Source organism: Thamnophis elegans, chromosome 14 (assembly GCF_009769535.1).
Source record: "Thamnophis elegans isolate rThaEle1 chromosome 14, rThaEle1.pri, whole genome shotgun sequence".
Classification (NCBI taxonomy): domain Eukaryota; kingdom Metazoa; phylum Chordata; class Lepidosauria; order Squamata; family Colubridae; genus Thamnophis; species Thamnophis elegans.
The window spans coordinates 26,252,451-26,267,888 of record NC_045554.1 but is presented as its reverse complement, the minus strand read 5'-3'; positions in this window follow the sequence as shown (position 1 = coordinate 26,267,888).

The window sequence follows — 15,438 nt, the reverse complement described above, 5'->3', positions numbered from 1 at the left end:
GGCCTGTAATTGGCCATACTGGAACCATGTTTGAACTACCTTCTCCTCTTTCAATACCTCTAAAGATTTTAGTTGTAGAACCCCGCTTTCCAAAGTGAGAAGTTGTCTGTAGGTGGTTCTATCCTGCTTTTGTGCTATATTCATATTTTCAATTGCATGTCTAGGAATTGCCCACATGGGTAATTGTCATTTAGTTTATATTGATATTTTTTTCCTAACCCGCAGTAAAGCATTTCTTAAGATATGACTTTTAAAATTCTTATCCAGTTTTTTGTTGAATAACAAGTAAGCATGCCAACCATATACCAGATCGTGTCCCTCGATATTCAGTATTCTATCGTTGGTTAAATGGGTCCAATCACTAATTGCGGATAGCGCCACTGCATCATAATTTTAGGTTAGGTAATTTCAAGCCTCCTCTCTCGCGTGCATCTTGCATTATTTCATCTTTACCCTAGGCTTCTTTCCTGCCCATACAAATTGTTGATACCCTTCTGCCATTCTAAAAGATTCGCATCTTTTTTAAGTATAGGTAGCATTTGAAAAAGGAATAAAATTTTGGTAAGATGTTCATTTTCACTGCCGCTATCTTACCCAGCAAGGATAAGTTCAATTTCTCCCATTTTTTCATCTCTATCTGTATACACCACCAAAGTGGTTCATAATTGTGCTTATATAATTTCCCGTTTGAGGCTAAAATATTAACCCCAAGATATTTGACTTTTTTGACTACCTCACATCCTAGCATCCCTCCTAGTTCTTCCTTTTGTTTAGTATTCATATTTATAGCTAATATTTTGGTTTTTCCTAAATTTATTTTAAAACCAGACACTTGACCATATTGATTAATCGTATTCATTAAAACCATACTAGATTCCTGCGGTTGTTCCAATATTATGACCAAATCATCCGCAAAAGCGCGGACTCTGTATTCTTGCTGCCTAATCTTGATCCCTTTTAGACCATCCAAGCCCCGTATTTTATTCAACAATACTTCCAAAGTTATAACGAACAATAGTGGGGACAAAGGACAGCCCTGTCTTGTACCTTTTCCGATTTGGAAAGGGTCTGTTAAACTTCCATTGACGATGATTTGAGCTGTTTGCTGTTGGTATATTGCTTTGATTGACTGTAAAAAGCTATCTCCTATCTGCATTTTTGCAATATTTTCAACAGAAATTGCCAGTTAACTCGATCAAAGGCCTTCTCAGCATCCAGAAATATGAACGCAGCAGGAATTTGGTTGTTCTTTCCCAAATATTCTAATGCATTGATAATTAGTCTAACATTACTCTTCATCTGTCTCCCCTGTATAAAACCTGTTTGGTCGGTATGTATCAATTGTTAAATAACCACCATTAACCTATTTGCTAGTATTTTAGTAAAAAATTTATAATCTACATTAAGTAATGAGATAGGTCTATAATTTTTTGGTTGGGTGTCAAAGATATAAACGCTGTCTTCCAAGATGGGGGCACTTTACCTTCCGTTTGAATTTTATTAAATAGTTCTCTAAGAGGTTCTACCATTTCTAACTGTAAATTTTATAGTAAACCGCTGTCAAGCCATCTGTGCCTGGCGCTTTCCCTAACTTTAGTTGCTTAATTACCTGCAAGATTTCCCCTGAGGTTATTGGTTGGTTCAACTTTTGCCTGTACTCTTCTCTAACTAGGGTATTTTCTCTTTATCTAAGTATTTGTCTATATCTAAACCCTTAATTTTATCCCCTTTATACAATTCTGTAAAAAATTCCTGAAATGCCTTTTGAATCTCCTCCTGTTGAAACACCTCCTTCCCTCTATAAATCAATTTGGTTACATTTCGAATTTTCCTTTATTTCCTAATCTGATAAGCTAACCATCTGCCCGGCTTATTTGCGTTACAAAAAGTGTTGTGTTTTGCATATAATAAACTAGTGGCTACCTGGTCAGAGATCAACATATCAAATTGGGATTTTAATATGGTAATTGCTTCCTTAACCTTTGTATTGCCTGGATTCAATGTTAACTCCAACTCTTTCCCTTTAATTTTCTCTTCCAATTCTTTTCATTTTAGCCCTTGTTTATGTCTATGCATTTTGTTTATATTCATCAGTACTCATCTCATATACGCTTTGCTTGCATCCCATACAAATTCCATAGGTGCACCCTTATTCATATTCAAAACAAAGTATTCAGATAACAATTTTTTACAATCATTAATGTACTTTTCATATCTGAGTAAGTTTTCATTCAGCCTCCAAAACCTTCTTGCCTGCACTGTCCTTCCCAATTCCATCCAAACTGGGTTATGATCCGAAAGGACCCTCGCCGCAATCTTTGTCTTCTTCACCCTAGAAAGTAAATCATTAGTGATTAATATAAAGTCAGTCCTGGAAAAGGATTGATGTCTATCGGAAAAGAAGGTGAAATCATATTCCTCTGCATTTCTTTCTCGCCAAATATCTCTCAATTCAAAGGCGTCCATCATGTCAAAAAAAGGTTTGGGTAACTTAGCTCGCATTTTAATATTTGGGCGAGAGGTCTTCTTATCTCTTTTAGTGTCAATCACGCCGTTCCAGTCACTCAATAGTATACAAGACTTATAGTCCCACTGTAGTAATTTAGCATGAAGATTTCTATAGAATCCGTCTTGCTGTTGATTAGGAGCATAAATTCCCAAAAGTAATGTCTTTTTCCCTTCTAAGATTAGGTCTAGCGCGATATATCTTCCAAAGGGATCTGCTTCAATTAGTTCAGCCTTAATGTCTTTCTTAAGTATACAACTATACCATTTTTCTTTTCCGTAGCAGAGGTCACAAAATGTTGACCAAGTTTTGGGTTAATCAAATATTTTGATCAGTTGATTTGATATGAGTTTCTTGCAGACAAATTATATCATTCTTGAACTGTTTAAGATAGTGGAATATTTTCTTTCTCTTCTGTGGAGAATTCAGTCCATTGACATTCCATGTCAAAATCTTAGTTGTCATCTCTGGTTGCCTGAAGCTTTTTTAGAGCCTCCTGCATGGCCTGTTTAACCTTTGGCCTAGCTCCTCCATGGCTTCTGAGCTTGTTGCTATGACTCCTTGATCAATGGCTGGTGATTGTTGAGGTTGTTGCATTGTGGCTTGTTTTTCCATTCGTCTGGTAATCATACGACTAGGTCTTTGTTCCGTGACAGCTTGCCCTTCCAGGAAGGGAAGGTGGTGCATCTTGTCTGGTAGTTGTGTAGTTTGCTGTCTATCCTGTCCTTCTTGTGGTCTTTCTCCGGATCCCGATGGTACAGGGTGTCCCGCCTTCAGAATATTGTGATAGAAATCTCGAGCTTTCCATACAGAGTTGAGACAATATCTTTGCTTGTCAAATGTAATTATAATACCAAATGGCACATCCCATCTATACTGTATCTCACGGTTTCTGAGTTCTTCCACTAGAAAAGCATAATCTCTCCTGGCTCTTAGCATTTGAGGTGGTCCTGGCTCTTAGCATTTGAGGTGGTATTTCTTTCAAGACAATCAAATCCTGTCCGCCAATTTGAAGCCTGGTGTTATAGGACTCTTGTAGTATCATGTTTCTGAACTCTCTTGTGGCGAAGTATATAACTACATCTCAGGGGAGTTTTGCCACCCAAGAATTAACGTGATAAATTTTATCGATCTGCCAGTCAAAGTTGGACCCCAGTCTTCCCACCAGACGGTCAAAAGCCTCTGAAAAAAATCTGTTTCAAGTTCTCCTGTTTGTCTTCGCGCAGCCCCCTGACTCTTAATGCAAGCTCCATCTGTCTGTACTGTATCATAATAATTTGTTTTTCTGCGTTTTCAACTTTTTGTTGCACCACTTCAGTTTTGGATGTCAAATTGGTGTTAGCTTCATTAAGAACCTCTAGATTATCTTCCATTCCAGAAACATGTTCTGTCAATACAGTTACAAGTCCCAGCATATCATCATTTATTTTGGCAATCCTAGTATCAAGCTTATCATATAAGTCCGCCTTAAACTCTTTCATCTTGTTCTTTATCTCCCTCTCTGAGTTCTCTGAAAGTTTCTAAATTCTGCTCTCTAAATTCTCTAAAAGTTTCCAAAAAAAGTTCTTTCGTTAGCAAATCTCCAGTAGGGGGCATAGAGGGTGGAAGCTGCAACTTTGTGCCAGGTATGGGGGATGTGCTCCTAGGAGGAAGTTTCGGTCCAGGATTTAATTTTGATGCCATTATGTCTTATCTTCAAGCAATTAATCAAACTCTACTGGCCCGCTGTGCAGCTTACGAGAAAAAAAAGTATTAAGTCACCCCTTTGTTTGTTCTTAAGGATTTTTCAAAGGTTTCAGAAAAGGGCATTGTAACAAAGCAGCTCGACATATTCAGTGGCATTTTGGACTTCTCTATATCAGAATATATATTAGCAAAGTTGATAAGAGGAAAGTCTTGTAAACTCTTCAGAGAAGTGAAACTAATAATAAAATACTGCTAGCCGACGGTTCCTCCCTTATTAGTCAGCAATTCAACTGGCTCGTTGCCATTTTAGACACTTCTTTAAGTAGGTAAAGTAACGGAAGAGGATGTTGTAGCAAAGAAGCTGGATTTAAATAGACATTAATGATCTTGCATACAAATTCTGCTTGTTTTGGAATCAGATAAATCAATCTTTGAACTGAGTGGGAGGGAATCTTACTTGGGGGCTGCCAGGCAGCCGGAGATTTCCAACGCGGAGCAGTTCTGCCTTCAGCTGCCCCCCTTCTCTTCACAGACACACAAGCTGCAAAGATCAGAAAGGCATTTGCTTGACAAAACTTCTCTCCTTTCCCTTCTTTTCCCGAAGAGGAAGGTGTCTGTCAGATGTCTGATGGATGATCATCTTAACAGATAACGCCACTGGTAATACGGGAGCAGCTGTGTTTAGCTGCTACCATCAGTAAGTCCCACCCAGGAAGTCCTGATACTTTAATTCTTGTTGGGAGCTGCCTAGAGTTTGTTTTAAGATGGATGGCTATGTAAAAATTAAACTAAACTAAAGCTATGAAAATCTAGACAGTTTACTAAAAAGCAGAGACATCACCCTGACACAAAAGTACGTATAGTCACCGGTTTTCCTAGTTACAATGGATGGCTGTGAAAGTTGGACCATAAGAAAGGCTGAGTGGCAAAGAATGGAATCCTTTGGACTCTGGTGCTGGAGAAGACTCCTGCGAGTCCCTTGGACTGCAAGGCCATCCAACCGGCCAATCCTGGAGGAGATCACCCTGACTGCTCTTTAGAAGGCCGCATCCTGAGAGGAAACTCAAAGACTTTGGCCACCTGATGAGAAGGAAGCCTAAGGTTGGGAATGATGGAGGGCAAAAGAAGAAAGGGACACAGAGAAGGAGGTGGCTGGATGGAGTTACCGAAGCAGTAGGTATGACCCAGGGCTGGGTTTCGACCGGTTCGCACCGGTCCCTGCGATCCGGTTGGTCGCCGAACCCGGAAGTAAGTAACTTCCGGAACGGCAAAAGCCCCCCCCCGCGCCCCGCAGTGCGCCCGCACACCGTGCCCGCTCCTTACCCGGTTTTTTTCGAATTTCGGCGCTGTTCCCACGCATGCGCAGACGCCTGCGCGATCCTCCAGAGCAGCTGGAGCATCGCGCAGACGCTAGTATGCATGCCGCGCTGCGGCCGCTGCGTGAGGACACCGCCAGCCGTCGTCCAACCGATCCGGTTGAACGGGGCGAGAAACCACCCCTGTATGACCTTAAATGGTCTCCAGAGGATGGTAGAGGACAGGAAGCCTGGAGGAATGTTGTCCATGGGGCTGTGAGAGGTCGGACATGTCTTCACAATTAACAACAAAAACAAAACAAAACAAAAACAAACAAAAACATAACAAAACTAAACTAAACAATAAATGTTTTTTTAAAATTACAATTAAATATTATTAAGATATCATTAAAATATCATTAAACATCATTAAAATATCATTAAAATATCATTAAAATATCAGTTAAAATAGTAAAAGATTATTAAAATATTAGTAAAATATGATTAAAATATTATTAAATATTATTAAAATATTAAAATTAAAATCCAGTCTTGCTAAAGGAGACTGTAAAACCTTTTTTGGAAGGGTGCAAAGTCACCGTGTGGTGTCCAGCAACACCACTCAGAGGCAAATTAGCAAGAACCATCTGCTAGCAACTAGGTAGGTAAATTTCTTCACTGAGTGTCTGGCTGTGTTTGCACACTCATTCAGCCGCTCAGTTAAATACATTGTGTGCCCATAGACATGGCTGAGTTTGCTTGGCAGCTAAAATTTAAATCCAGATCAAAAACATCACTGTTATTTTATTATTTATTTTAGTGCTTGGCCAGACAAAGAAAGCAAGATGATTGTTTAACCTAAAGGCACAACACAATGAGACACAAATTGTCTAAGACCATTTAGATCTAGTTCTTGGCCCACAAGATCATATGGTTACGCCCATGGAAGAAATTTCATGATTAATTGTGAGTCTTTATTCTGCTTTAATCAAGTATACATTTAAGGATATATATGGATGAATTAGCTTCTCAGAAGCCAGCTGAGGTGGTCACAAATGATCATGTGAGGACCATCACATCACTATGGGGGGAGTGCCAATGGTCATAACTCTGAGGACAGGTTGAAAGGCACTTTTCTCCAATGCTTTCATCACTTCAAACCATTGCTAAAAGAACGATTGTATATAAATACCTCTAAATAAACCGCTTTACAAAACCCTAGTAAGGCCACACCTGGAATACTGCCACCAAGTTTGGTCATCACACTACAAAAAAGATGTTGAGACTTTGGAAAAAGTTCAAAGAAGAGCAATTAAGATGATCAAAGGCCAGAAGACCTAAAACATATGAAGAACCGCTGCAGGATTCTGGTTGGTTAGTCTAAAGAAAAGAAGAATTTGGGGTGATAGCAGTATTCCAGTATTTGTAGGGGCTGCTACAAAGAGGAGGAGTCAATTTATTCTCCAAAGCCCTAGAAGGCAGGACAAGAAACAATGGTTGGAAACTAATCAAGGAGAGAAGCAACCTGGAATTAAAGAGAAATAGTGAGGACAATTAACCAGTGGAACAGCTATGCTTCAGAAATCATGGGTGCTTCATCACTGGAGGTTTTTAACAAAAGACTAGACACTTGTCTGAAATAGTCTAGGGCAGTGGTAGTCAACCTGGTCCTTACCGCCCACTAGTGGGCATTCCAGCTTTCATGGTGGGCGATAGGGGTTTGCTGTAACTCTGCTTTATAAATTTATAAAGTAAAATTACTTCCCTACTTTATAATCACCATTACTGTGGAACCGGTGGGCGGTTAGAAAATTTTACTACTAACAGAGATACAAAAGTGGGCGGTAGGTATATAAAGGTTGACGACCCTTGGTCTAGGGTCTCCTACTTGAGCAGAGGGCCGGACTAGAAGACCTCCAAGGTCCCTTCCAGCTCTATGCTACGCTACCCTATGGTACCCTACACTATTTTGTGATCTATTCTATTCTATCCTATCCTACCCTACCCTACCCTAATTCTATTCTAAAAGGGATTACATTACTTACAAGCACAATTGAGTCCAAAATTTCTGTTGCTAAGTGAGACAGTGGTTAAATTAGTCTTGCCCCTTTTTTACCACTCTTCTTGCCACAATTGTTAAATGAATCACTGAAGTTGTTAATAAAACATCTGTTAAGTGGAGCTGGCTTTCCCCATTGACGTTGCTCATCAGAAAGTCGCAAAAGGGGGGTTGCAGGACCCAGGGGCACTGCCACCGTCATAAATGTGAGTCTGTTGTCAGGCATCCAAATGTAAACCATGTGACCCTGCGCTGGGGAATGTTGCAAGGGTCATAAGTGTGAAAAACCATCATAAGTCCCCTTTTTCGGGGCTGTTGAAACTTAGTGAACTTCGGTCACTAAGTCGAGTTCGGTCACTAAGTGTACCCGGGCACTACAGTACTACCTGTAGTCAATGAACTGGGCTTCATTCATAAAAACACACCAAAGTAAACAAACAAGCCCAGGATGTCGGGCGAGAGTTGCCGCCTCAGAGCTCCCTACGTCCCGCTTGGAAACTTCAGGGCAACTTTCCCGGCTCGGCTGCGGATGATGGGTCCGGCTCCAGGAATCGGGAGCGATCGCCAGGCTAGTAGAAGGGAGCAAGCAGCACCCACCGCCTCTCTCTCGCTCTCTCTACCTGCCCCTCGGGCGGGCCCAGCCAGCCCCCGAAGCCACGGCGACCCCCGCCCTCCACCCCGGCCGCTTCCAGGGGGAGGAGACTCCCAGCAAGCCCGCTCCGCCCGCGCCCACCCGCCGCAGGCCCCCGGCCGCTCCCGTCGGCCGACCCACGCGGGGGCTCCAGGAGCTGCACCCGCCTCGGGACCGGATTCGCAGGGACCCAGGTGAGCCCCGCGGGGGACGCAGGAGGAGGAAGAGCGAGGCCGGCGGGGCTGAGGGGCCGTCTGGGGCGGGGAAGGAAGGGGAGAGCTCTTGGAAGGGGCGGCGGGGGATGAGGGAGAGCCCGGGGAGAGGCGCCCCAGCGCCCCCGCGGCTCCTAGCTGGCGAGGAAGGGGTCGGCGGAGCGTTGAAAGTGCGGGAAAGTTCAGGCTGAACTTTTTCCCCGCCCGCAAAGACGCCCGCGGGGAAGGGGCGGAGGAGGCGCGGCGGGAGGGAGGGAGCGTGGGAGTGGGCGGCGGGGCTTTGGGGGATGGGGGGGGGTGAGGGGAACGCCGGCCGCTTCCCGCGGGGAGGGAGGCCCTTCCGAAGCGGTCCCCTCCCGGGTGGGTTGGGGGGGAGGAAGAGGAGGCGCCGGGCAATGACGCGGGGGGGGGCGCTCTGGCCGCGGGGCTTGTCCGGGAGCCGCTGCACGGGATCCACCACGGCCGGTGGATCGGGCGCTTCTGGGAAGAAAGCAAGCGCAGGGCTGGAAGGGCGTCAAGGCGAGGCGGCGCTGGGCCGGGTCCGCCTGCTCTCTTGCGGGGATGGGAAGCACCCTTGCCCGGGCTCTCGGTCGCCGGGTGGCTTTGGAGGGATCCGGCCTCGCTGCTGGCTTTTGCCCCGGCTCTCCCGGCGGGTTTCCTTGCCCGGTTGTGGGACCTTCTGTGGAAAGGCGGCTTTTGAACTCTCCGCCTCGCCTCGGATGCTCCAGAAGCTGCTTTAGCGGCTTGGCGAAGGTTTTTCATTGCGTGGTCTTTCCTGGATCCGTTCGAATTCATGCAGTGTGTTATTTTTTCCTTCTTGGGGTTTTGAATCTCAATTTCCGAATCAGAATCTTAATTCCGAATCTTCATTCTGAATCTGTATCTTAATTTGGAATCAGCATCTCGATTCCAGATCTTAATTTTCATTCAGAATCTGTATCATATTCGGAATCAGTATTTGATTCCAAATATTAATCTTAATTCTGAATCTGTGTTGTAATTTGGAATCAGAATTTTAATTCCGAATCTTAATCATCATTCGGATCTGTATCATAATTTGGAATCAGAATTTTATTCTGAATCTTAATCTGGAGATTAAGATCTTAATCATCATTAGGAATCTGTGTTGTAATTTGGAATCAGAATCTTAATTCTTTTCAGCCATCTTCAATGTCTGGCTGTCAAATGGCCTTAACGCCAGCCACAAGCTGTGTGTTTTGGGATTTTATTTCATTCGTCAGCCAAATCGCCAGGGGGGGTGAGCAGCCTCTTCCTGTTCTCCAGAGTAAGCGAGGCGGTGATGAGAATTTTCAGGGTTCTTGGCATGGTTGTGACAGAGAAGAACGACAAGAGATCAGATATTTAGAAAAATAATCTGTTGCCCTTTCTTTCTTATGATTCCAGCTTCATATGGGACACCTCCATGCATTTCTCATAAACACTAAAATTATCCTTATTAAAAGTGTATGCCACCCACAATTCACAGCAACTCTGGGCAGCCCCCAGCAGTCAGATAAAGAAATCAAACATAATAAGTAAAGTTGTGTGTAAACTAGCTAGACTTTTGTGGTTAGTTTGCTGCATGGTTTTAAAAACAGTAGAAAAGAAGCAGGACATTATCTTTGAATCCACTGGAAATTTTGCTCTGGTTGAAATGGTTTGATTAAATGCTACATGCTGCGTTCAAGCAACATGTGGCTTTTTTGTTTGTAGCTTAGAGAGATATTTGAATCCGCCTTTTGTAGCTTTGCACACGGATTCTCCAAGAGTGGATCATGAAAATCCCCCCACTCACCTCCCCCCACTCAGAGCCCCCTGCATGCCTCAACAGCCAGCAGGCTTGTGCAAATGAATGACTGGCTGAAAATTGGTTCCTTGTCTTCTACAAACAGCACTGCAAGTCCCAACATGGATTGTAATGTTTTAAAAAACGGACTCGCAAATAGATCTTCAATATGGGGACTGTAGGTTCATTGTTTACATTGTCGAGTGGTGGTGTGTGATTCTCACATAAGAAACCCCAAGAAAAGTATGAGATAGGACACGCAACCATTGATTTCTAAAGATAAGAATCTCACAGAGTTGGATTTATGCACAGACAAGCACATTGCTTAGAATCGAATTAAATTAACGTTCTTGATCAGGGAAACTGCTATGGGTCTCTAAAATAATACTTAAATTTGGATTTAGTAGTTGAGTAGTTTAAAATTCTTTGGCCTGTTTTGTGAGGGTTGGGAGATTAACATTGTTGTATTATACTAATCAGCATTCAACTAGGGAGGGTGTTATGTGTATATGTGTTAATCTTTTTTAAATACACTTTAATGTCTTGTGCTTTTCTCTTTTTTGTTTTTTTAATACTTTGGTAAGTTGTATTTTAACTTTTCTCGAATAAACTAAATATTATTCAGAAAAAAAATGAAGAAGATGGGAAAGCAGACCCAAACGCAACCATAATTGTCAGTTCATTTACCCCAAAGGGTGAATTCCCATGCTCCTAAAATGGATATATTAAAAAAAAAAGTTTTGAGAAGCAGCACTGGGTCATGATATTCAAACGACCCCAGAAATGTTATGTCTGGATATTGTCAACTGCATAGATTGCAATTCTTTCCCTGTTAAGTTTGGGGTTTTATTAGTGGTCTCTTTGTCTTCGGGTAACCATGTTGAAAAATGCATACCTGTAGCTCAAGATTTTGGATTTTCCATTTGTGGAGCTGAATTATCAAAGCTCGGCAGATCTTTATAATTTACAAATTAAATCTGAAGGCCCTTTTCTACCACCACAACTTTAAGTGCCCTTCTAAACCCACAGTCCCTCTCTATGCAAATACATTTCAACTGTTTGAACTTGTTTTCCTACTGAATGCCCTCAGGACTGAATTCTTCAAAGGATCCTTAACTTTTCTAAAGGAGTGAGCAATTAGAAGGAAAGTCAAAAAAAAACCGTTTTATTATCTGATAACTGCAAGAGATTTTTGCTGTTGGTGTCAGTCCCATGTTAACTGCAGCCACGAAGGATGTTTAAAGAATTCAGTTACAATGCAGGTAACAACAGTTCATTTCGTGACTGTTCAAAGTTACAACGTCACTGAAAAAGGTGAACCTATGACCGTTTTTCACACTTACAGCTATTGCAGCATCCCATTTGGTCACATGATCCAAATTTGGACACTTAGCAACTGGTCCATCATCTCCTGGTTTCTCCTCTGCGACCTTCACTACTATACCAAATTGACTCAAAGATGCTCGTGGCAGCATTCCTGCTGGATCGTGTGTGCACTGTGAGGTGGCCAAAACCATCTCAACATGCTGCAGTGCAGCTGGCCGCCTCTTTATGATGCTATGACTCTTCCAATATTTCAATCAGAATAGAGCTGGAAGGGACCTTGGAGGTCTTCTAGTCCAGCCCCCTGCTCAATCAGGAGATCCTATACTATTTCAGACAAGTGACTGTCCAGTCTCTTCTTAAAAACCTCCAGTGATGGAGCACCCACAGTTTCTGATGGCAAGCTGTTTCATTGGTTAATTGTTCTCACTGTTAGGAAATTTCTCCTTAATTCCAAGATCTTTCTCTTTCTGATTAGTTTCGATCCATTGTTTCTTTTCCTGCTCTCTGGTACTTTGGAAAATAAGTTAACTTTCTCCTCTTCATGGCAACCTCTCAAATACTGGGATACTGCTATCATGTCCCTCCTACTCCTTCTTTTCTTTAGACTAGCCAAACCCAAACCCTGCAACTATTCATATGTTTTAGTCTCCAGACCTTTACTCATCTTAGTTGCTCTTCTTTGCACTTTTCCCAAAATCTCAACATCTTTTTGGGTAATGTGGTGGCCAAAACTGGATGCAGGATTCCAGGTGTGGCCTTTCTAAGGCTTTATAAAGCGGTACTAATATTTCACCTGATTTTGATTTTGATTCTATGCCTCTATTAGAAGAAGAATAGAATAGAGCTGGAAGGGACCTTGGAGGTCTATTAGTCCAGGGGAAGTCTATATTATATTATATTGTATGTATTGTATTGTATTGTATTATATTATATTATATTTATTATATTGTATTGTATTATATTATATTATATTATATTATATTATATTATATTATATTATATTATATATTTATTATATTATATTATATATATTATATATATTATATTTATTATATTAGTCCAGGAGAGATTGAATAATCTCAGATAAGTGACTGCCCAATCTCTTCTTAAAAACTTCCAGTGATGGAGTGCCCACGATTTCTGAAGGCAAGCCATTCCACAAGTTAATAGCAATAGCAATAGCAGTTAGACTTATATACCGCTTCATAGGGCTTTCAGCCCTCTCTAAGCGGTTTACAGAGTCAGCATATTGCCCCCAACAACAATCCGGGTTCTCATTTTACCCACCTCGGAAGGATGGAAGGCTGAGTCAACCCTGAGCCGGTGAGATTTGAACCGCCGAACTGCAGAACTGCAGTCAGCTGAAGTAGCCTGCAGTGCTGCATTTAACCACTGCGCCACCTCGGCTCAAGTTAATTGTCCTCTCTATTAAGAAGTTCTCTTTAATTCCAGGTTGCTTCTCTCTTTGATGAATTTTGGACTCAATTGTGCTTGTAAGTAATGTAATCCATTTTTAGAATAGAATTAGGGTAGGATAGGATAGGACAGAATAGACCACAAAATAGCATAGTGTAGCGTAGCATAGAGCTGGAAGGGACCTTGGGGGTCTTCTAGTCCAGCCCCCTGCTCAAGTAGGAGACCCTAGACCATTTCAGACAAGTGACTGTCTAGTCTTTTGTTAAAAACCTCCAGTGATGAAGCACCCATGATTTCTGAAGGCACAGCTATACCACTGGTTAATTGTCCTCACCGTTAAGAAGTTTCTCTTTAATTCCAGGTTTAATTCTCTCTTTGATCAATTCCCAGCCATTGTTTCTTGTCCTGCCCTCCGGTGCTTTGGAGAATAATTTGACTCCCTCTTCTTTGTGGCAGCCCCTCAAATATTGGAATACTGCTATCATGTCGCCCCTAATTCTTCTTTCCTTTAGACTTGTTTATACAACCAAGGATTGCATTAGCTTTTTGGCTGTTCATGTTTAAGTGATCGTCCTCTAGGACAGTGTTTGTCAACCTTGGCCAGCTTGAAGTCCGGTGGACTTCAACTCCCAGAATCCCCCAGCCAGCATAGCTATGCTGGCTGGGGGATTCTGGGAGTTGAAGTCCACCGGACTTCAAGTTGGCCAAGGTTGACAAACACTGCTCTAGGACTCCAAAGTCCCCCCTCTTACAGTGAACCATTTTTTTTTAAAAAAAGATATTTTATTTTTAAAAACCAACAAAAACAAACAGCACATATAAAAAACTTTCCTCAATTTCGTCAAGCATGTTGTTTGGTTACAAACTTTTATGCATCAGTTTTTACAATTAAAAATAAGATCACTGGTTATCCATCAAACGTAACTAAATGCATCATTATCATTGAGCAGTTAACCGTTTTTGAGCTAGAGTAATAGTCTGATGACCCATTCTTTTCCGCATTACTGCAAATAAAGTGGATTCCAGGAGTTAGGTTGGCTGGAGAGTAGCAGCCTGACCACCGTTCCCTGCAGTGGTATACTTATCCAATTAGGACACTCCGCCAGGCTCTTGTTAGCGTTTCCTGGGCTGCTTTCTCAGCCGCCCGCTGCCACATTCTGGTTAAAAAGTCTGTTCCAAAGTCCGTCTCGGCTATTAGGGCAAGGCTGAAATGCAAGAGAGGAGGGTCCCCAGCTGGCCCCTCAATTCAACCACCCTGCATTGCCCCAAAGAGAAGCTTCATGTTGAGATTACAAGTGTTGTGAAAACAACTCGGTTTTTAAAACTTTGGCAGAAACTAGCGGGGGAGTTTGAAGTAGCTGGGAATTCCTGTGACTTGTTGCTGTCTGACCCATTACGACCCCATGGACAATGTTCCTCCAAGACTTCCTGTCCTCTACCATCTCTGGAGTCCATGCCGACTGCTTTGGTGACTCCATCCAGCCACCTCATTCTCTGTTGTCCCCTTCTTCTTTTGCCCTCATGGTTCCCAGCATGAGGCCCTTCTCCAGGGTGTTTGTATAATCTCAGATAACCTTCTCCTTAGGTGGCCAAAGTACTTGAGTTTCTTCTTCAGGATCTGGCCTTCTAAAGAGCACTCCAGGGTTGATCTCCTCTAGGACCTGACCGGTTGGATCCAAGGGACTCGCAGGAGTCTTCTCCAGCAACAGAGTTCAAAGGCCTCCATTCTTTGGAGCTCAGCCTTCCTTATGGTCCAACCTTCACACCCATCCATTGCAACTGGGAAAACCATAGCCTTGACTACACACACTTTTGTTGGCAAGGTGATGTCTCTGCTTTTAGTCTGCTGTATAGATTTGCCCTAGCTTTTCCTCCCCAGGAACAAATGTCTGATCTTGTACAGATACAGATTAACAGAGTTGGAAGGGTTCTTGTGGGTCATCTAGTCCACCCACCCACCCACCCAAGCAGGAGACCCTACACCTCTTCTGATAGATGGCAATCCCATCTCTTCTTGAAAGCCTCTAGTGATGAAGCTCCCACAAATTCTCTTCCATTGGCTGATTGATCTCACTGTCAGAAAATTTCTCCTTATTTCTAGGTTGAATCTCCCCTTGATCAGTTTCCATCTATCATTCCATGTCTGGCCTTTGGGTACTTTGGAAAATAGTTTGACCTCTTCCTCTCTATGGCAGCCCCTCAAATATTACACAATTGCTATCATGTCTCCCCTGGTCCTTCTCTTCACTAGACTAGCATGCCCAGTTCCTGCAACTGTTCATCGTATGTTTTGGCCTCCAGTCCACTAATCATCCTGATTGCTCTTCTCTGCACTTTTTCTGGAGTCTCAACATCTTTTTTATAGTGTGGTGACAACACCTGATGCATTATTCTAGGTGTGGTCTTACGAAGACTAAGAAACTTGTGCTGAAGTTTAGAAATGTGGTAAAAACAACTCGGTTTTTAAAACTTTTGGCAGAAAAGTAGAGGGCAGTTTAAAGGAAATGAGAATTCCTGTGAC